Below are 21726 nucleotides of genomic sequence, written 5' to 3' on the forward strand. Positions count from 1 at the left end.
TAAAGAATGAAAAATACAGAATTCCTATCCCTTGTGTTATAAAAACTGAAAGGTAGGGGGAATTTTATAGACCCAGAAAGTGATGAAATGAAGAGAAAGACATCAAGTCTACCCAAAAGGTGATAAAATATTTTATTTGTTTTTTGGTTGTGAAAAAGAAAATAAATCATTAAAATGACTGTCAGAATGGCTCCAGGATAAGGGCATTGAATAAGAGTTGGCTATAAATGTTGGAGAGAGTAATAAAAGAGTTGGTTTTGTTTCCTTAGCATTTGTCTGGGCTGAGCCCCCCTATTTCAACACAGGAATCATGGAGGATGGTAAAAGTCAACCCGCCAAGTGACCTGCATTATTAGTGCCTTCCTTGAGGCCTGTCCAAGACCCTCAGAGCAGCTGCTTCCCACCTTCACCCAGGTTCCCATCAGACACAGGCCCTAGAGGACAAGGCACCAATCCACCAGCACTTCAGGATCACAGCATTTCTTATTGCCATTTCTCTATTTCACATATGCCTGCTTATAAAACAGGCATTTTCCCCAGTCCTTGTTTTTCTCAGTCCTAGGAATTCAAGATGAAGAAGGAAAGGCTCCTGCCCCAAGCAGCTCAGTCTATAGTCTAAAGGGCCTTGGATTAATTCTGATGTTGTTTAATGATATAGTTCAAGTGCCTGGAGATAGACAACAGTGACAGAATAGCTGTTGTAAAAGCAACTGTTGATTTTATTTAAACCCGGGAAGGATTAGGTAAGAAACTGTAAAAGGGGTAGGATTTTCAACTAACCCATAAATGCATATCCCAAGATTTGCCTTTTCCTTTTCTATTTCAAAACATGTCAAGCTCTCCTAGGAACATGTGATGCCTCAACTAAGTCTTACAAGACTGCTCCCCTTCAAAACTAAGTTTCTTTAGGTCTGTGATGAACATAAACATTAAAAACTTGGAAATAAACTGAGCTTTGGAATGAACTGTAACTAAACACATGTGCCAATCAATATTAATCTCTTCAACTACCCATACATCCAAATTTGGCCCAAGACAATTTATTCTCAGATTGATTGTCCAAATCACATACAATATGATCCAAGAATAGTACTGAGGACAGTGGCTTAGCAGGGGACGGGGGCTATCTGTAAAATGGAAATGATCTTGGCTTCCTTTCAGCATACCCATAATAGCACACATCTTCCTACGTGTCAAAGCCCTCCCAGCACCATCACAACAAGGCCAAGGCTTTCAAGAGACTTTGCTAAGACCTCCCCTTAATACAGAGTGGTCAATCTAAAGCACTTCTGAGAAGATACCAGCATGAGATGCCCCCAAGTCACCATCCATTTGCATAACCATATCTTTGTCCTTTATATCATCACCAGGCAGGTTGGAGGGCCTGGTTGCTCACAGAATCATTCTATGTTGATTATTAAGATGGTCACTTAGATGATACTGGACAATACAATTCCTCAAATAAACACATAACTAAAAACCTGAACTTACGCAATATCTTTTCAAAATGAGCCATGGGGCTTCCTTGGTGGCTCAGTAGTAATCCACCTTCCAATGCAGAAGACACGAGTTTGATCCCTGGTCTGGGGAGATCCCACATGCCGCAGAGCAATTAGGCCGCGTGTGCCACAACTACCCAGCTCTAGAGCCCACAAGCTGCGACTGCTGAGCCCACTTGCCTAGAGCCCGTAATCCAAAATGAGAAGCCACCACAATGAGAAGCCCGTGTACCGCAATTAGAGAGTAGCCCCCACTCTCCACAGCTAGAGAAAGCCCGTGTGCAGCAACGAAGACCCAGCACAACCAAAAATAAAAATTTTTTTAAAAAAGAAGAAGAACGAGCCATGGTTCCGTGTCCAAGGCCTGTGTCTGTAATTCACATTACTAAACAGGCACCTTGGCCCTAGAGTCCACGGCCTGAAGATTCTTATTCAGTTGAAACCAACAGGAGCCAGCCTGGATGACTCAGAGAACAGTAATGAGGGGGTGAGTAATCACCCTCTTGAAGTCACTAGTTAGGATAAAAGCAGTTGTTGATTACCTGATGGGACAGGTTTCTCAGGCTGGCCAAGAAAAGAACAAATAAATCAATGTCATTTTCCTCCCTCACATCTTAAAACTCGATATTTAAAGTTTGTATTTCAGCCCACAATTCCAGGCAACCTCTCCACAGAACTCCCCATTAGGCCCCGAGTGATCACAGAGATGGAGGAGATGGGCAGAGATGGAGGCGAGAACATCTGTAACCTTAGTGGAGAAAAATCCTAGAGGACCACCACCTGGCTCTCTGCTTGTGGTCACTGCCTTGGCTATGCTAGGAATGCGTTCTATAAAACTAAGACAATGTCTTATTCAAATAGGGTGAACACATGCGAAAGAGCAAAAGTAAAAGCCTCTGCCATGGCAGTCCATTTTAAAGACTTGAAGATTGAAAACCTTTCCCTTTCAGAGTTGTTACCAATCCAGAGAGCAAATCCAGAAGTGCACTAGGCACTCTCATTCCCTAATTAATCTTATTCTCCCCACTATTCTCCATACTGCTTTACTCTAATTTACCCTTTTGGGGGGAAAAGTGAAAATGCTTGGCATGCAGTGTGGTCTGACTCCTTGTGACCTCATGGCTTCTCTGTCCATGGAATTCTCCAGGCAAGAATACTGGTGTGGTTCTTGTCATTCCCTTCTCCAGGGGCTCTTCCCAACCTGGGACCAAACCTGGGTCTCCTGCATTGCAGGTGGATTCTTTACCATCTGAGCTACCTTAAATTTACAGTTATATGTCAAACATATTTCACTTAAAATTTTAGAATATCATTTAGTTACAAAGAAGGCACTAATAAAAATATATAAACTAAACTAATTTAATAGATGCAAGCAACCACCTACATTACTGCCTCCTATTTGAGTTCTATGGGATAAAATCCAAATAGGTTGATACCATGTGTGATCTAATTGGATTTATTGCTGAAGCTCCAAAGTAAACTTCAGTAAAAAGGCTTGACCACACACTTGATCAAAATATGTGTGTGCTCAGTGACTCAGTCCTGGCCAACTCTTCGAGCCCCATGGACTGCAGCCCACCAGTCTCCTCTGCCCATGGACTCTTCCAGGCAAGAATACTCAAATGAGTTGCCATTTTCTGCTCCAGGGGATCTTCCCAACCCATGGATCGAACCCATGTCTCTTACATTTCCTACATTGGCAGGTGGATTCTTTACCACTAGTGCCACCTGGGACCAAAGTATACCTGAAGTTTAAATGCAGAAGAGACACTGGGCCCCTGTGATCAGAGTGTATGGTGTGGGTGACCTCACTGTTCTAACACGTTCATTCACTGTCCATCTGGTGGTGCTATCCTGGGTAGTCAGCACAGATCTGCCATCCCAGAATAACCAGCTCTGCCCTGGTTTATCCTAGGATGGACCCACATTCAACAAACAGGAGAAACATAGCTATTTAGTGGAAAGGACTCGATGTTCCCAGGTTAAATATGGAAAGTCACCATGGTGAGAACCAGAGAATTGTGCATGGGCTTGACATGTGTAGACACAGAGGAAGTTTTCATCTCTTTTCTAGAAAGACTTCCTGAAGATGAAATTTCAAGAGCCACTTCGGGTTAAATTTGAAATGCTATCTTTTGGTTGGATTGGTGATAACCACCTTTCCAGAAAGAGCCACAGGATAAGAAAGTTGCTAACAAGCCCTAGACTGTGGGGCGTGTGAATATGTATCCTATTTAGGAACTGCCTTTGCCAGCTCAGCTTTCCTTGCCAAGAGCCAGCCTAGAGCAAAGTTCTTTTTTTTTTAAACTTCCTTTCTATGTTTATTGTTGAGCAATCATCTTCACTGCTGGGAAAAGAAAGGGGAGCTTACACAAACTTTCAGGGGTTGTCATCCTGCAACACTGGTCATAAAACCAACCAGAAAGGGGAACAATGAAACCTAGCAATTCCAGGTTGACTCGAAATTAGAGTAAATTCAAGGAAATGCCACGTCTGAAGCATCCTCTAAGGGGATAAGATGAATACCACCCTTCTGGAGCAGGCCCATCTGAGCGTGCCCAAGAGCACAGAGTGGACCCCAGTGTGTGAAGTGTACAGTCTCATCCTGCTCACCGCTGTGCCTCTCACCTGCCTCCCCACCACACACATGCTGGTGTCCATCTCCTGGGCACTGCCAATCCCCAAAATAGGCAATGCCAGCAAGAGCCAAAGGCAACCAATGGTATTCAACCCTGTCCACTGATGAAGGTGCAGGCTTTGGTATTCCAGGCTGACCAGACATGAGGGAGCTGAAGGAATACCAATCTGTTGACCAGGTCCATCCCAGGAAGCAATTAGGTTTATGGCCAGGAAAGAAAAGCCCCAAAGGCCTCGGAAACAAAAGCAGCTTCCTGCTTGTGTTCTGTTCTCATTCCGTCTTAAAGGCAGTCTGAGCTATTCAGCTCTGATCTCCAACAGCCAAGCACTGCTTGGAGAATTTCTCCTGTAGAGACCTGCCTGGCAGGGTTTTGTTTCTATGCTAGGGGATCAACTGTTCCAGCTGGTTTGAATAAGAAAAATAGGATGTAAGCATCCAAAAAGAAAAAATACTTAATGCAGGACAGGATCATAAACTCTTCAAGAGTAACTGAAGAAAAAAATGATAAAGGTTAACAGAGGTTCCACTGCTATGGGGAAGGCTTCCCTAGGAGTTTGAACTTGACAATCAAGAAGTTCCCGGGGTAGGAAGGTGAGACGTGCTCGAAGGGGAGGGGCAGCCACAGTGTGGGTCTCCCCAGTCCGTCCCCACTTCCTGCCTGCTCTGGTAGGCTGTGCCCATCCAGATTGCCTAGCTTCCCACTCAGTTTCTACTCGAGTCCATTGGGGTGAATATGCAGGTTCTCATCTATGCAGAAGATATATTAATAGCAAATGCCTCTCAGGAGTGGAAACGGGCACTGATGATAACATGAGTCACCACAGGAGGACCAGGACATCAGAAGCAGGAGGCTAGTTGTGGAGTCAAGAGACAATAATGGGATCTAATGGAGAGGAGATGTCAGATGGCTAGAATGACTGCTCTTAAGTCTTACACTGTGGTCTCTTCCCCCGTTCTGGTGCTAAATACAAAGTGAGAAATCACCACTTTGAGACTCCAGTGTAATCCTGGCTCTAAAAATCTGATTCACAGATACACTACTCACACTGAGGAGGGGCTGCAGGCTCAAGACTTAAGATACAGGTGCTGTGGACCACTTAATCCATGGCTGTGAGGATGGCCTTACAAATTCAACAAAATGTGTCTCTTCCCTCAGGTAAACCACCTGGTACCACCTGGAGATGGACAAACACTGTATAAAAAAGATTTCTCAGGGGTAGTCCTTAAACAAAAAGCTAAGTAAACACAACATTCTTTTCTTTGGAGCTGAAGCTTTCTGGTTACCTGAATCTAAGAACAAGAGGCTGTCCAAAAGACTGGCAAGAACATTAAATATTCTCATTCCTCAATGCCTTTCCCAGCAAAAAAAAAAAAAAAAAAGAAACAGCAGAGTGATACCATGATCAGACACTCCCCACTCTCCATACACATCCAAGAGAATTACTCTCTGTTCCAGGGATCTGGTGTCTTTATTATGTCCAATTAAGGTCTCCTTTGACTAGATCCATTTTTGGCCCCATGAGTGTACCCAGAAAGACCTAATGTCCCTCTCCAAATAGTCAATCCCCTTGTCTCTAGAAAAATTACATGGCCCAAGAGAGCACTCTCAGAGGAAGATTTAATTTCCATCACTTGAGAGGCACTTGGGGTTAATATACAGACTTTGGAGCCAGACCACCTGGGGAGAAATCCCTGTTCTGCCACTCAGTAGCCTTATGACATTGAGGGAAGTTCTCAACCTCTCTGTGCCTCAGTTTTCTCACCAAGATGGGGATTAAAGTGATACCTACTCATAAGATTCTATAATGACCAAGTGCATTATGATGTTTAAAGGACTTAAAACACTGCTTGGCATATAGTAATAACAATTATTAATATTTGCTGATATTATCATTATCTTTATTCTTATACTCTTGGGTATGCTACAGAAGAACTGTTTTCCAAATTTCTCTGCTCTCAGATGCAAGAACAACACTATCGCTATTCCAGGATGATTTAAAGTCAAATGTTGTTTTTGTATAGTTGCTAAGTCATGTCTGACTCTTTTGCGACCCCATGGACTATAGCCGACCAGGCTCCTCTGTCCATAGGATTTCCCAGGCAAGAATACTGGATGGTTTGCCATTTCTCTAGGGAATCTTTCCAACCCAGGGACTGAACCCATATCTCATGCTTGGCAACCGATTCTTTACCACTAAGCCACCAGGGAAGCCCTTAAAGTCAAATAAAGTAATGTTAATTTCAGAATGCTTTCATATCAAAGTTAAGAGCCCAGATAAATTTTAAATGGCTGTGAATCCTTTGCAGCTATTCCCACCAAGAATTGGAGTCTATTTTCAACACTCTCCCCTTGACTCTGGGCTGAATCTATGACTTTCTTTGGCCAACAGACTGTGCTACTTCAATACTTACCCTCTTACCAGACACTTCTATCTTGTGAAGGAGCCTGAGAGAACCTTTGGAGGATGAGAGCATATGACAGAGATGAGTCGTCCTATATCAACTTCCCAGACACTGGCTGAATATGGTGGCAGGGACCGCATGGGAGACTAGCAGACCCACCACCCAGCTGAGGCCAGCCCCAATCACTGGCCCACAGAATCATAAGCAAATACAATGGTGGTTGTTTTAAGCCACTGAGTTTGTGTATCTACTGTTACACAATAGATAACAGATACAAAGGCCTAAACAAATGAGGCATTATTATCAATGACATGTCAAACACAAACACACACGCACAAAACCAAGCCACTTTATCTGCCAGCAGATTTACCAACCACCACATGGTGCTTGCAAGCTCTCATCCACCCACTTGGGGCCACTGCAGTCAGCACATCAGCTTGGGAAAACTAAGACCAATTAATGATATCTGGGGAGATGGAGGCAAGTTGTCTGCACCGAGGTGGACCCCAAATTAAGTCTTTCCAAGGAGGGTAGTGGGAACTCAAAAGTTTGTTTCTTTTAGTCTGTGATAGAATTTAGGGCCAGAAATGCAAAGGTTTGGCTTCCTTAGAAGCACCTCTATTCTAGGAGTCTTAGATATTGTACGATGATGTGGGTAGATGCCTTCAAGACACAAGCAAACAAATTCAAGGTTAGTATCACCAGGGAAGATTCAGAGAGCCAGTCAGAACAAACCACATCACCTCATGGGCCCAGCTCTGTGGCTCTAAGAAAGCAGGAAACCCTAAACACTCTAATTTTTCCTGCTGGTCAAAAGAGACAATGATTACATCCTAAGCTGTGATTTTGCTATGACCTAAACAAAAACCCATCTTACCCTACAATACAGGGGACAAAATACAAAGTCTCACAAATCAGTGTCGTTTTGTTTTGTTTTTTTTTTTCCTGTAACACGAGGGAAGAAACGATAATCAAGTTTGTAGGAAAATTGCTCTGAAAGATGTTATGAGAGACTCACGAGCTTAAGTCCCTGTTTATTACAAATAAGACCATTGCATCTACATGAAATAATCTTACATATTAATTTGATGAGGTAGGTCAGCCATTGTGCTAAAGATTTTTAAACGAGGACCAAGATCATTTGTCTGCACATATATTTATTTGTTCAACTCACATTTGTTTAGCACAGACTTTGTACTATCTATGCTGTGGGTAAGTAGGCCGAGGGAAAAGTTGGCAGGGTGGGAACACAGAAGTGGGAATGGCAAGAATCAAATTGAAGCAGCTAAGACACTGCAGCTTTCAAGAGCCCACGGGTCTGGTCATCTCAAAAACCAATTCTCTGCTTGAAGCAACTCAGCATAACTCAGCTGAGCCCTACCAAAATTGCTGCAGCGATTTGGAACTGATTGGGCTATAAACCAAGAGAGTGCAGAAAACCCCTGATTTCATGCAATTACAGCACTGACGAGATGTAAGTAGCCCAGAGATGGAGACGCTAAGATGAAGTATTAATAATCTACCCGAAGGACTTGCAGCTAATTTCATACAAAACCTAAGCTGGGTCTCCTGAGCTCCAGGCCAGTAGGACTCCCGCCAAACCCCATAGAGACCCCTCTCAAGATACAAGCTATTTACAATGTGAGGGGGTAGAGACACCCCACAATTCCAACCCACCTGGAAGCAGACAGAAACAAGCACTCAGGATGCTGAGCAAAAGCCTGCACCTGGCACTTGGGAGCAACAGAAGGATACAACCTCCTGTGGCACAGACTTAAAAGCCCTCTAACCATATGCACTTAATAGATAGCTCAGCAGTCATCAAGATAGGATTATCAGGGCTTCCCTGGTGACTCAGTGGTAAAGAATCCACCTGCCAGTACAGGGTTTGATCCCTGGGTTGGGGAGATCCCACATGCTGCAGAGCAACTAAGCCCATGTTCCACAGCTACTGAGCTCTAGAGCCCACAAACTACAACTGCTGAGCCCACGTGCCGCTAAGCCCAGGCACCACAGCTATTGAGCCTGTGCGCGAAAGCCTGAGAGCCACAGCTACTGAGCCCGTGTGCTACAACTAATGAAGTCCGCGCACCCTAGAGTCTGCACCCTGCAACAGTGGAAGCCACCACAGTGAGAAGCCCACACACTGCAACTAGAGAGTAGTCCCCGCTCACTGTAACTAGAGAAAAGCCCTCACCGCAATGAAGACCCAGCACAAAAATAAGCAAATCAGTTTTTTAATTAAAAAAGATAGGACTATGAGAGCAAAGGTGTTAAGAAAATACTTATGTTAAACTTAAAATTCAAAACTTAAATATAGAATAACTATATGGACAAGATATTTACAAAAGGCAAAGTCACAGCGGGACACACTAATGTGTTTGTGACTCCAGAGTTGGGATTTTTTAAAACTGCATGATTTTTACTCTTCATTCCTTCTGCTGTCCCCTAGAGCCCGAATATTCTTGAACGACCTTGAACTATTTATATATATTTGAATGTTTTGGCTGCGTCATTGCAAAAGACACAAAATATCAATGGTAGGTGGTGGGCAGGGGGCAAAGGGCAAAGAGAAGGTGAGCAGGGGCAAGTGTGAAAACCTAGAGGAGTACTGGCCACAACACCGGCCCGTGGGTCAAAGCTGCAGCGAGGTTGGACCATGTTCTGTGCTATCTGGAGGGTTATTTCTTGTTCTGCCCCTTTGGGACTTAGAGGTCTAACTTTGGGCCACCCATCTAATCTCTTTGAACCTCAATTTCCTCAACTGTAAAAAGTGAATGTTAATAGGACCTTCCTCATAGTAATTGGCATTCTATGCAGATGGAGAGAATGCAAGTAAAATGCTTAATCTAGGGCCTGGTAGAAAGTAGGAGCCAACCAATATTAGCTGTTGTGATGGTGGAGATAGAGACAGTTCACATTAGAGTTATGATTTTTATTGCTGTTATTATCATTATTATTATGATTATCATGACCATCGTTACAGTGTTCCTAACATTGTGTTGAACCTGTAACTATAAAGAAATTACGTTGCCTAGCTTTGGGAGATAACCCAATGCTCTCTGTATGTCTCATTGGACATCACTTCTCTGATCTTCATATTCTTCAGGTTAATAGCAGACTCTTAAGTTCAAGTAATAGCTTGCACACCACCCAATATGCCCTAGGGAGAAAAGTGATGATGTTATGCAGATTCCTACTTGTTTTCTTGAACCTAATTAGGGTAGTACAATGTGGTCCTTTTAAAAAGGCAAGGAGTAAACCATCTTAGTAAATATTCTACAGAATAATGCTTTGTACTTGAAACATGTAATTACCATTAACAAACATGAGCACTAATGATTCAGTCTGCTCTTTGTAGACAAGAAACAGGAAGGGTAAACATGGCCTTGGCCCCATCAGTTCACAATCTCAGACAACTTCCTTTGGAGGCTGCCTCCCTCCCTCATCAGATGCAAGGTGGGAGGTCTGGTTACAAGGCAAAGGGCCTCTGGGCTGGGAGCTGAGAGCCCAGCCAGGCAGTGACTACTCAGTAGACCAGGCAGGCTCAGGTCCCTGAGGCCTCAAGAAGATATTCCTTGGCCTTGGTAGCCTGGACCTCGGAAAACCAGACGTTAGATTCAGTTTTTTTCACCAGGAAAATGAAGACAGACCTATCAATCAATACTGGTTGACTTGTGTATTAAACACCACACCTAAAACCCAAAGGGCCAAATGAATGAGGTAAAGAGCAATCATCAGTAAAACACATAACTTGAAACATGCTCACATGGATGCTGCCACCTCTTCTTGGCTGGGGACACACCCTCATCCTGTTTTGGATCAGGAAATATCTTCTAATCCTGAACATATAAATGTCCTATAATTACAAATACTCAGAATAGCAAGTAGTTACCAATATACTTCGCTGGATGTGAACACTTTTGAACACCGCTTCTACCCCTTCTCCTTCCCCCCAAACACACATACATCCCCACCCCCATCTCTGGGACAGTTATTCTGGAAGTTTCTCTCAATTGATCAAATTAGTGCATCATGGGAAGCAGAGAAGTCTCACCACTAACCATTCCCTAGGCATCAGCCCTCCTCCCTTGGGCTCATCAGAAATATAATTAACAAGGCAAAACCAGGCTTCTGAATCCCAGGACGACAGTAAGAAGCAAAGGGTTAGGATGGAACAGGAAACCTGGCAAACTGCTGAGGAGATGGTCAAAGACAGAGTCCCAAGATGTTCAGGAGTCCACAAGGATGCTGACCTAACCCAGCGTTCCCAAACAAGAAGCTGACCATTGTCCGTAATCACCTAATTCTTAGCTGAAGAGAGCAAGGGAGGTTGTCAGCTCCTCTCTCCAAAAGTGAAGAGTTTTGTGACCAAATAAAGTAATCAGCCTCTCAAAGATAAAGAGATAAGGGGAGAGCCACCCTCAAGGATGAGTTAACTCCTGAACAACTGGAGTATTTTCTAACAGAAGGCAGGTCCCCGGATATTTGAAGACTTTCCAGGACTGAAGAGCAACAATATAATCAACTGAACAATATTTAATGCATGAAAGCTCTGGAATCAAGTCAGGTAGAGGCTGTTAAGGTTACAAAGAGGATGAGCTAAGGTTTTATTCACACACACCTGGACCCTGGCTAATTGGAAATGGTAATAATTGGTGAAATCATACACTTCATCAAGTCCCTCCACAAAAATGGCTGTTTACCAAGGAGCTGGCAGAACTCTGTATAACACCGGCCTGTATCAGGGTATGTTGGCAGGTCAGAGCATTCACACATCCACATACAATGAAGACTCTATGCCATTTAACCAACGCTGCCTTGGAAGAAAGCCCTGATAGTTGATGAAATAATGACATGAGACTTGAACCTAGATGAGGAGATGGGAGAGTCGGAATATTTTTCTGCATGAACTGAAGCAAGTGTAAAAGACAAATAACAATTACACCAAATTTTAAGGATATTCTATTATATATTTATATTCCTATCTGTGATGGCTAATTTTATGAGTTTAACCAACTTGCCTGGGTTATGATGCCAAATAGCAGGCTCCATATCACTGTGAAGGTATTTTTTAGATATATTTAAACAAGGGAGACCAACCAAGATGGCTGAGTAGAAAGACACTGAACTCACCATCTCTCGTGAGCACACCAAAATCACCACTATTTGCAGAGAAACCATCAATGAAAGAAATCAGAACCTATCAGAAAAGTTCTAAACTAAGGAAACAAAGAAGGAATCATAAGTAGATGGGTGAGGAGGGGTGAACTCACAATAGAGTCAATTCTGTATCTCCAGGTGTGTGATTCACAAGCCAGAGAATAATTACAATTGCAGAAGTCCTTCCAAACAAGTGAGAGGCCTGCGCCCCACACTGGGCTTCCCAGCCTGGGGGTCCGGCACCAGGAACATGAGCCCCCAGAGCATTTAGTGTTGAAGGCCAGCAGAGCATAATTTAGGAAGCCCCAGAAGACTCAGGAAATAGAAACATCACTCTTAAAGGCATACACAAAATCGCATATTTCAGGACCCGGGGCAAAAGCAGTAATTTGATAGGAGCTTCAGTCAGACCTATCTGCCGGTGTTGGAGAGTCTTCCAGAGGGGCAGGAGGCAACTGGAGCTTGCCCTAGGGACACAGACACTGGTGGCAGCCATTCCTGGGAGTCTCTTCTACCACATGGACACTGGCAGTGGTGGACACCATTTTGGAATCTTCCCTATAGGTTATTATTCCTAGCACCCAGCCCTCCCTGACCCAACAGCCTAGAGGCACTAGTGCTGGGACGCCTCAGGCCAAGTTACTAACTGGGTGGGAACACAGACCCACCCACCAGCAGACAGGCGGCCTTAAGATTCCCTGAGCCTGCAGCTGCCTCTGGACGTGGCTCTGACCACCAGGGGGCCCAGGACCCAGCTCCACCCACCAGAAGGCAGGCATCAGTCTCAGAACCCACTGGGCCCTGGCCCCACACTCTAGGAAGCTGGCTTTAGCCTCTGAACCAGCCTCATCCACCAAATGCAAGAAAACACAATCTCACAACCAGAAGACTCAGCCTGCCCACCAGTAAGCCAGACCCTGACCTGGGACCGGATGGGCTGTGGCACTGCCCACTAGCAGGTGAACATAAGCTATAGGAAACTCTGGACCCTGTACCCGTGTCAAGAACTGCATTCTCCTGCCTCCCAGAAGTCTGACTCCAGCTGTGGAATCCCTGGTTCTGCAACCAGATTCCAGGATCTGTCTCTACCTCCCAGTAGTCCAGCACTAACTCCAGAACCAGCTTCATCCAACAATAGGCAGGCAAGAGTCTTCTGTATCCTTTTTGCCCACTTGGGTCATTGAAAAAGCAAGAGAGTTCCAGAAAAACATCTATTCCTGCTTTATTGACTATGCCAAAGCCTTCAACTGTGTGGATCACAATAAACTGTGGAAAATTCTGAAAGAGATGGGAATACCAGACCACCTGACCTGCCTCTTGAGAAACCTGTATGCAGGTCAGGAAGCAACAGCTAGAACTGGACGTGGAACAACAGACTGGTTCCAAATAGGAAAAGGAATAATACGTCAAGGCTGTATATTGTCACCCTGCTTATTTAACTTATATGCAGAGTACATCATGAGAAACACTGGGCTGGAAGAAGCACAAACTGGAATCAAGATTGCCAGGAGAAATATCAATAACCTCAGATATACAGATTACACCACCCATATGGCAGAAAGTGAAGAGGAACTAAAAAGCCTCTTGATGAAAGTGAAAGAGGAGAGTGAAAAAGTTGGCTTAAAGCTTAACATTCAGAAAACTAAGATCATGGCCTCTGGTCCCATCACCTCATGGGAAATAGATGGGGAGACAGTGGAAACAGTGTCAGACTTTATTTTTGGGGGGCTCCAAAATCACTGCAGATGGTGATTGCAGCCATGAAATTAAAAGACGCTTACTCCTTGGAAGGAAAGCTATGACCAACCTAAATAGAATATTAAAAAGCAGAGACATTACTTTGTCAACAAAGGTCCGTCTAGTCAAGGTTATGGTTTTTCCAGTGGTCATGTATGAATGTGAGAGTTGGACTGTGAAGAAAGCTGAACGCCAAAAAATTGATGCTTTTGAAATATGGTGTTGGAGAAGACTCTTGAGAGTCCCTTGGACTGCAAGGAGATCCAGCCAGTCCATCCTAAAGGAGATCAGTCCTGGGTGTTCATTGGAAGGACTGATGCTGAAGCTGAAACTCCAATACTTTGGCCACCTCATGCAAAGAGTTGACTCATTGGAAAAGACCGTGATGCTGGGAGGGATTGGGGGCAGGAGGAGAAGGAGACAACAGAGGATGAGATGGCTGGATGGCATCAACGACTTGATGGGCATGAGTCTGAGCAAACTCCAGGAGTTTGTGATGGATAGGGAGGCCTGGCGTGCTGCAATTCATGGGGTCGCAAAGAGTTGGACACGACTGAGCAACTGAACTGAAGTGAATGAAGTAAGCACTAGCCCCAGGACACTCCCCAGTTCCACAGTCATCCTCTTCATGACCTAGTCCAGCAAATCAGAAGCCAAAAGCCTCTGTACAAGGCAGAGCCTGGCAAGTTTCTGGACCAGGGACCAACCAAGCCTACAAGAGTTCCAGAAAAACATCTATTTCTGCTTCATTGACTACACCAAAGCCTTTGACTGTGTGGATCACAACAAAATGTGGAAAATTCTTCAAGAGATGGGAACACCAGACTACCTGACCTACCTCCTGAGAAATCTGTTTGCAGGTCAAGAAGCAACAGTTACAACTGGACATGGAACAACAGACTGGTTCCAAATTGGGAAGGGAGGACATCAAGGCTGTATATAGTCACTCCGCTTATTTAACTTATATGCAGAGTACATCATGAGAAATGCCAGGCTGGATGAAGCACAAGCTGGAATCAAGATTGCCAGGAGAAATATCAATAACTTCGGATATGCAGATGACACCACCCTTATGGCAGAAAGTGAAGAGGAACTGAAGAGCCTTTTGATGAAAGTGAAAGAGGAGAGTGAAAAAGCTGTCTTAAAACTCAACATTCAAAAAACTAAGATCATCTGATATGAAGAACTGACTCAGTAGATAAGACCCTGATGCTGGGATAGATTGAAGGCAGGAGGAGGAGGGAATGACAAAGGATGATATGGTTGGATGGCGTCACTGACTCGAAGGACATGAGTTTGAGCAAGCTCCAGGAGCTGGTGATGGACAGGGAAGCCTGGTGTGCTGCAGTCCATGGGATTGCAAAGAGTCGGACACAACTGAGTGACTGAACTGAAACTGAAGCCTACCATACTGCCCACACAGCGCACTGCAATGGAAGAACCCACACTGTCGTCATAAGGAAAACTCCTAGAGCTTATAGCTTGGATGACAAGAGCAGAGTGTGCTTCTGGGATGAACAGTACATCACCTACAAATGGCCACTTCTCCAAGGTTGGAAAACATAACTAATGTAAGAGATACATAAAAATACAAACAGCAGCCAAGGCAAAATAAGGTGACAGAATAATATGCTCCAGGTGATGAGGGAACACGATAAATCCCCAGAAGAAGAGCTAAGTGAACTGGAGACAGGCCAATAGCCCAAGCATGAGTCCAGGGTAGTGATTATAAGGAGATCAAAGAACTCAGGAGAGAAATAGATGCACACAGCGAGAAGTTAGAAATTTTAAACAAAGAGATAGAAATACAAAGAACTGCCAAGAAGAGATAAAGAGCACAATAAATGAAAAGAAAAATATACTAAAAGGAATCAACAACAGACCAAATGTTGCAGAAGAATGGATCAGAGAGCTGAAAGAGTAGTGGAAATCTCTGAGGCCTAAAAAAAAATAAAAGAAAAAAAAGAATGAAATGAGGACTGTTTAAGAGACTACTGGGACAACATCAAGCACACTTATATTTGCAATATAGGGGTCCCAGAAAGAGAAGAGAGAGCAAAGGGGATGAGAACATATTTGAAGACATAATAGCTGAAACCTTCCCTAACCTGGGAAAGGAAACAGTCACCCAAGCCTAGGAAACACAGAGATTCCCATACAGGATTAACCCAAAGAGGAACATACCAAGGCACACTGTAATTAAAATGGCAAAAACTAAAGAAAAAAAGAGAAGTTACAACTGACACTACAGAAATACAAAGAATCATTATAGACTATTATGAACAACTGTATGCCAATCAAATGGACCGCCTATAAAAAATGGACAGATTCTTAGGAAGGTACACTCTCCCAAGACTGAACCAGGAAGAAATTTAAAAAAATATATGAACAGTTGAGTTACCATTAGTAAAACTGAATCAGTAATTTTAAAATTCCCAACAAGCAAAAATTCAGGACTAGACAGTTTCACAGATGAATCCTACCAGACATTTAGAGAAGAGTTAATGCCCAACCTTCTGAAGCTATTCCAAAAATTTGTAGAGGAAGGAACACTCCCAAACTCATTCTGTGAGGCCACCATCACCCTGATACCAAACCAAACAAAGATAACCACAAAAAAGGAAAACTACAGGCCAGTATTACTGATGAACACAGATGCAAAAAATCCTCGACAAAATACTAGCAAACTGAATTCAATAATATATTAAAAGGATTATATACCATGATCAAGTGGGATTTATTCCAGGGATGCAAGGATTTTTCAATATCTGTAAATCAACATGATACACATTAACAAGCTGAAGAATAAAAACTAGGTGATCATTCCAAAAGATGGAGAAAAATCTTCTGACAAAATTCAGCATCCATTTATGAATGTTTAAAAAAAATTCTTCAGGAAGAGCGGTCAGGAAGAGGGTATAGAGGGAACCTACCATAACTTAATAAAGGTCATACTGGACAAACTCACAGCTAACATCATACAGAACAGTGAAAAGCTGGAAAGCACTCCAAAATCAGGAACAAGACAAGGATGACCATTCCAGCTACATTTAATCAACACAGTATTGGAAGTCCTAGCCACAGGAAACAGACAAAAAGAAATAAAAGGTATCCAAATTGGAAAAGAAGAAGTAAAACTGTCACTGTCGGTGACATGATTCTATATATAGAAATCCTAAAGTCACCAGAAAACTACTAGAGCTCATCGAAGAATTCAGTGAAGTTGCAGGACACAAAATTAATATATAGAAATCTATTGCATTTCTATACTGTAAAACAAAAGATTCAAAAGAGAAATTAAGGGAACAATTCTATTTACCACTACATCAAAAAAAACCTAGGAATAAACCTGCCTAAGGACAAAAAGACCTGTATTCCAAACTATATGACATTGATAAAAGAAACTGAAGGTCACAACTGAAGGTCACATGAATACATGGAAAGATATACCATTTTTTGGATCAAAAGAATAGTGTTAAAATGACCATATTACCCATGGCAATGTATAGATTCAGTGCAATCCCTGTCAAAATACCAATGACATTTTTCACAGAATGAGAACAATAATTTTAAATCTGTATGGAAACAGAAAAGACCCAAACAGCCAAAACAATCTTGAGAAAGGAGAACAGACATGGAGGAATCAAGCTCCCTGACTTTAGCCCACTTTGTAAAGATACAGTCATCAAAACAGTGTGGTACTAACACAAAAATAGACACATAGATCAATAAAATACAAAAGACAGCCCAGAAATAAACCCATGTATTTGAGGTCAATTAATCCACAATGAAGAAGGCAAGAATATAAACTTGAGAAAAGACAGTCTCTTCAAGAAGTGGTGCTAAGGACTAGACAGTATTCTTTAACATCACATATAAAAATAAACTCAAAATGAATCAATATCTAAATGTAAGACCAGGAGTTATAAAATTCTTAGAGGAAAACAAGAGGACCACTTTTTGACATATATTGGAGCAATATTTTTTGGATCCGTCTCTTAAAGCAAAGGAAATAAAAGCAAAGATAAACAGATGGGACCTAATTAAACTTAAAATCTTTTACACAGCAAAGGAAACCATTGACAAAATGAAAATACAACCTACAGAATGGGAGAAAATATTTGCAAATGATTGACTGGTAAAGGGTTAATATCCAAAACATATGGACAGCTCATATAACTCAACATCAAAAAACTAACAACCTGGTTAAAAACTGGGCAGAGAGCTCAATTCCAGAAAAATAAATGACCCAATCAAATAATGGGCCAAAGATCTAAACAGACATTTCTCCAAAGAAGACATACAGATGGCTAACACACACATGAAAAGATGCTCAACATCACTCATTATCAAGAAATGCAAATCAAAACCTCAATGAGGTACCATTACACGCCAGTCAGAATGGCTGCTATCCAAAAGTCTACAAGCAATAAATGCTGGAGAGGGTGTGAAGAAAAGGGAACCCTCTTACACTGTTGGTGGGAATGCAAACTAGTACAGCCACTATGGAGAAGAGTGTGGAGATTTCTTTAAAAACTGGAAATAGAACTGCCATATGACCCAGCAATCCCACTTCTGGGCATACACACCAAGGAAACCAGATCTGAAAGAGACACGTGTACCCCAATGTTCATCACAGCACTGTTTATAATAGCCAGGACATGGAAGCAACCTAGATGCCCATCAGCAGATGAATGGATAAGGAAGCTGTGGTACAGATACACCATGGAATATTACTCAGCCATTAAAAAGAATTCATTTGAAACAGTCCTAATGAGATGGATGAAACTGGAGCCCATTATACAGAGTGAAGTAAGCCAGAAAGATAAACACCAATACAGTATACTAACACATATATATGGAATTTAAAAAGATGGTAATGATAACCCTATATGCAAAACAGAAAAAGAGACACAGATGTACAGAACAGACTTTTGGACTCTGTGGGAGAAGGCGAGGATGGGATGTTCTGAGAGAATAGCATTGAAACAAGTATACTATCAAGGGTGAAACAGATCACCAGCCCAGGTTGGATGCATGAGACGGGTGCTCAGGGCTGGTGACTGGGAGGGCCCAGAGGGATGGGATGGAGAGGGAGGCAGGAGGGGGGATCAGGATGGGGAACACATGTAAATCCATGGCTGATTCGTGTCAATGTATGGCAGAAGCCACTGCAATATTGTAAAGTAATTGGCCTCCAACGAATAAAAATAAATGGGAAAAAAAAACTGGGCAGAGAAACTGAATAGACACTTTCCCAAAGAGGGTATGCAGATGGACAACAAACACTTGAAAAGATGCTCAACATCAGTAAGCATTGGGGGAAATGCTAATCAAAACCACAATGAGCTATCACCTCATGCCTGTCAGAAGGACTCATCAAAAAGTACACAAATAAAAAATGTTGGTGAGGACATGGAAAAAAGGGAATCTTCCTATATTGTTTGTAGGAATGTAAATTGGTGCAGCCACTGTGCAAAAACAGTATACAGGTTAATTCAAAAACTTAAAACTAGCATATGATCCACCAATTCCATTCTTGGGTATATAGCCAAAAGAAAAAAAAAAACCACTAGTTTGAAAAGATACTTGTTTCTCAATGTTCATTACAGCACTATTTATAATAGCCAGGACATGGATGCAACCTAAGTGTCCACTGACAGATGGACAGATGAATGGATAAAGAAGATATGGTATGTATATACAATGGAATATTACTCAGTCATAAAAATTAATGAATTTGGGTCATTTGTAGTGAGATGGATGAACCCAGAGCCTGTTATACAGAGTGAGGTAAGTCAGAAAGAGAAAAACAAATAATGTGTATTACACACATATATATGGGATCTAGAAAAAATAGTACTGATGAACCTATTTGAAGGAATGGAGACACAAATATAAAGAACAGAGTTCTGGACACAATGGGGGAAGGAAAGGGTAGGACAAATTGAAAAAGTAGCATTGACATATATACACTATCATGTGTAAAATAGCTCGTGGGAAGCTGCTACATAACATAGGCAGTCCACCCTGGCACTCTGTGATGACCTACAAGGGTGGGATGGAAGGGGAGATGGAGGCTCAAGAAGGAGGGGGTATATATATATATATATAACTGTGGCTGATTTGCATTGTTGTATGGCAGAAACAAACACAACATTGTAAAGCAATTATCCTCCAATTAAAAAAAAAAACCTAAAATAAAACTACCATTATGATCCACCAGTGCCAAAAAAAACAAACAAAAAAACTCCCCACTAATCTGAAAAGATACGTGTACTCCAATGTTCACTGCAGCATTATTTACAATTGCCAGGATGTGGAATCAACCTAAGTGTTCATCAACAAGTGAATGGATAAAGAAGCTATGAAATATATATATGTGTGTGAAATATATGTATGAAATATATATATGTGAAATATATATACACACACACACACACACACAACATACACATGCACACAATGGAACACTGTGCTATGCTCAGTCGCTTCAGTCCTGTCCGACTCTTTGTGACCTATGGACTGTAGACCGCCAGGCTCCTCTGTCCATGGAAATCTCCAGGCAAGAATACTGGAGTGGGTTGCCATGCTCTCCTCCAGGGGATCTTCCCAACCCAGGATTCAAACCCATGTCTCTGGTGTCTCCTGCATTGCAGGTGGGTTCTTTACCCATTGAACCATCTGGGAAGCCCGATGGAACACTACTTAACCATAAAAAAGAACAAAAGTTTGCCATTTACAACATGGATGATTTGAAGGGTACTATACTAAATGAAATAAGTCAGACAGTGAAAGACAAATACTATATTATATTACTGATAAGTGGAATCTAAAACAAACTAGTGAGCACAACAAAAAGAAAGATATAGAGAACTAGTGATTATTAGTAGGGAGAGGGAAGTAGGAAGGGGCAATATAGGGGTAGGGAATTAAGAGGTATAAACTATTAATATTATGTATAAAATAAGCTACAAGGATATTTTGTACCACACAGGGAATATAGCCAAAATTTTATAACTATAAATGGAGTATAATCTTTAAAAACTGTGACTCACTATATTGTACACCTGTAAAACGTGTAATATTATACAAATACTATATTTTAATCAAAATGAAATCAGTGGACTTTTAGTAAAGCAGATTACCTTCCATAATGTGGGAGGTGAAGGTGTTAGTCCCTCAGTCGTTTCCGACTCTCTGTGACCCCACGGACTGTATCCCGCCAGGCTCCTCCGTCCATGGGATTTCCCAGGCAAGAACACTGGGGTGGTACTGCAGCGGGTTGCCATTTCTGTCTCCAGGGGATCTTCCTGAGCCAGGGACTGAATCTGGGTCTCCTGCACTGCAGGCAGATTCTTTACTGTCTGAGAGAGGAGGCCAAAGCACAATTCATGCAGAAGTGATTGAGCAAAGTCAAAAAAGGAGGCCAAGCACACAGCCATCTGATCATCTGGGCTGAGCTAAGGAGAAAAATTACAATTACTGGAGGAGTTCAGTTCAGTTCAGTTGCTCAGTCGTGTCTGACTCTTTGCGACCCCATGATCTGCAGCAGGCCGGGCTTCCCTGTCCATCATCAACTCCCGGAGCCTACTCAAACTCATGTCCATCACGTCAGTGATGCCATCCAACCGTCTCATCCTCTGTTGTCCCCTTCTCCTCCTGCCTTCAATCCTTCCTAGCATCATGGTCTTTTCAAATGAGTCATTTCTTCACCTCGGGGGGCCAAAGTTACTGGAGTTTCAGCTTCAGTCCTTCCAATGAATATTCAGGACTGATTTCCTTTAGGATGGACTGTTTTGATCTCCTTGCAGTCAAAGGGACTCTCAAGAGTCTTCTCCAACACCACAGTTCAAAAGCATCAATTCTTCAGCGCCCAACTTTCTTTACAGTCCAGCTCTCACATCCATACATGACTACTCCGTTCATGGAGTAAAGGTTGTCTCTACTGCTGATTAAGGGCAGAACCACAGAAAAACTACCCTCAGGTTTATAAACTCAGGTAATACCTGTCTAAGAAGTAGCAAGTTAAATTTTTATATTTCTGCATTTTTAGAAGCTCTTCCTGCAATGGAATCAATTTTTTTAAACCTTTTTTTATGGTAATGTATACATAACATCAGAGGAGGCAATGGCACCCCACTGCAGCACTCTTGCCTGAAAAATCTCAGGAGGAGACTGGTGGAGCTGCAGTCCATGGGGTTGCTAAGAGTCGGACACAACTGAGCGACTTCACTTTCACTTTTCACTTTCATGCATTGGAGAAGGAAATGGCAACCCACTCCA

General features: G+C 42.5%; 1 protein-coding gene across 5 annotated transcripts in view; it reads right to left on the reverse strand.

The window, feature by feature from the left end:
- Nucleotides 1-21726, reverse strand: part of LYPD6B (LY6/PLAUR domain containing 6B) — a 228470-nt gene that overhangs the window by 56646 nt on the left and 150098 nt on the right. Inside the window, exon 1 of one of the 5 annotated variants that reach the window (XM_061135276.1) lies at nucleotides 20589-20683. The exons of the other annotated variants lie outside the window; for them this stretch is intronic. The gene's annotated coding sequence lies outside the window, so the exon portion shown is untranslated. Of the gene's footprint in view, nucleotides 1-20588; nucleotides 20684-21726 lie in introns of those variants that run through there. 5 annotated transcript variants of the gene reach the window in all.

The sequence above is a fragment of the Dama dama genome, chromosome 33, assembly GCF_033118175.1.
Source record: "Dama dama isolate Ldn47 chromosome 33, ASM3311817v1, whole genome shotgun sequence".
Classification (NCBI taxonomy): Eukaryota; Metazoa; Chordata; class Mammalia; order Artiodactyla; family Cervidae; genus Dama; species Dama dama.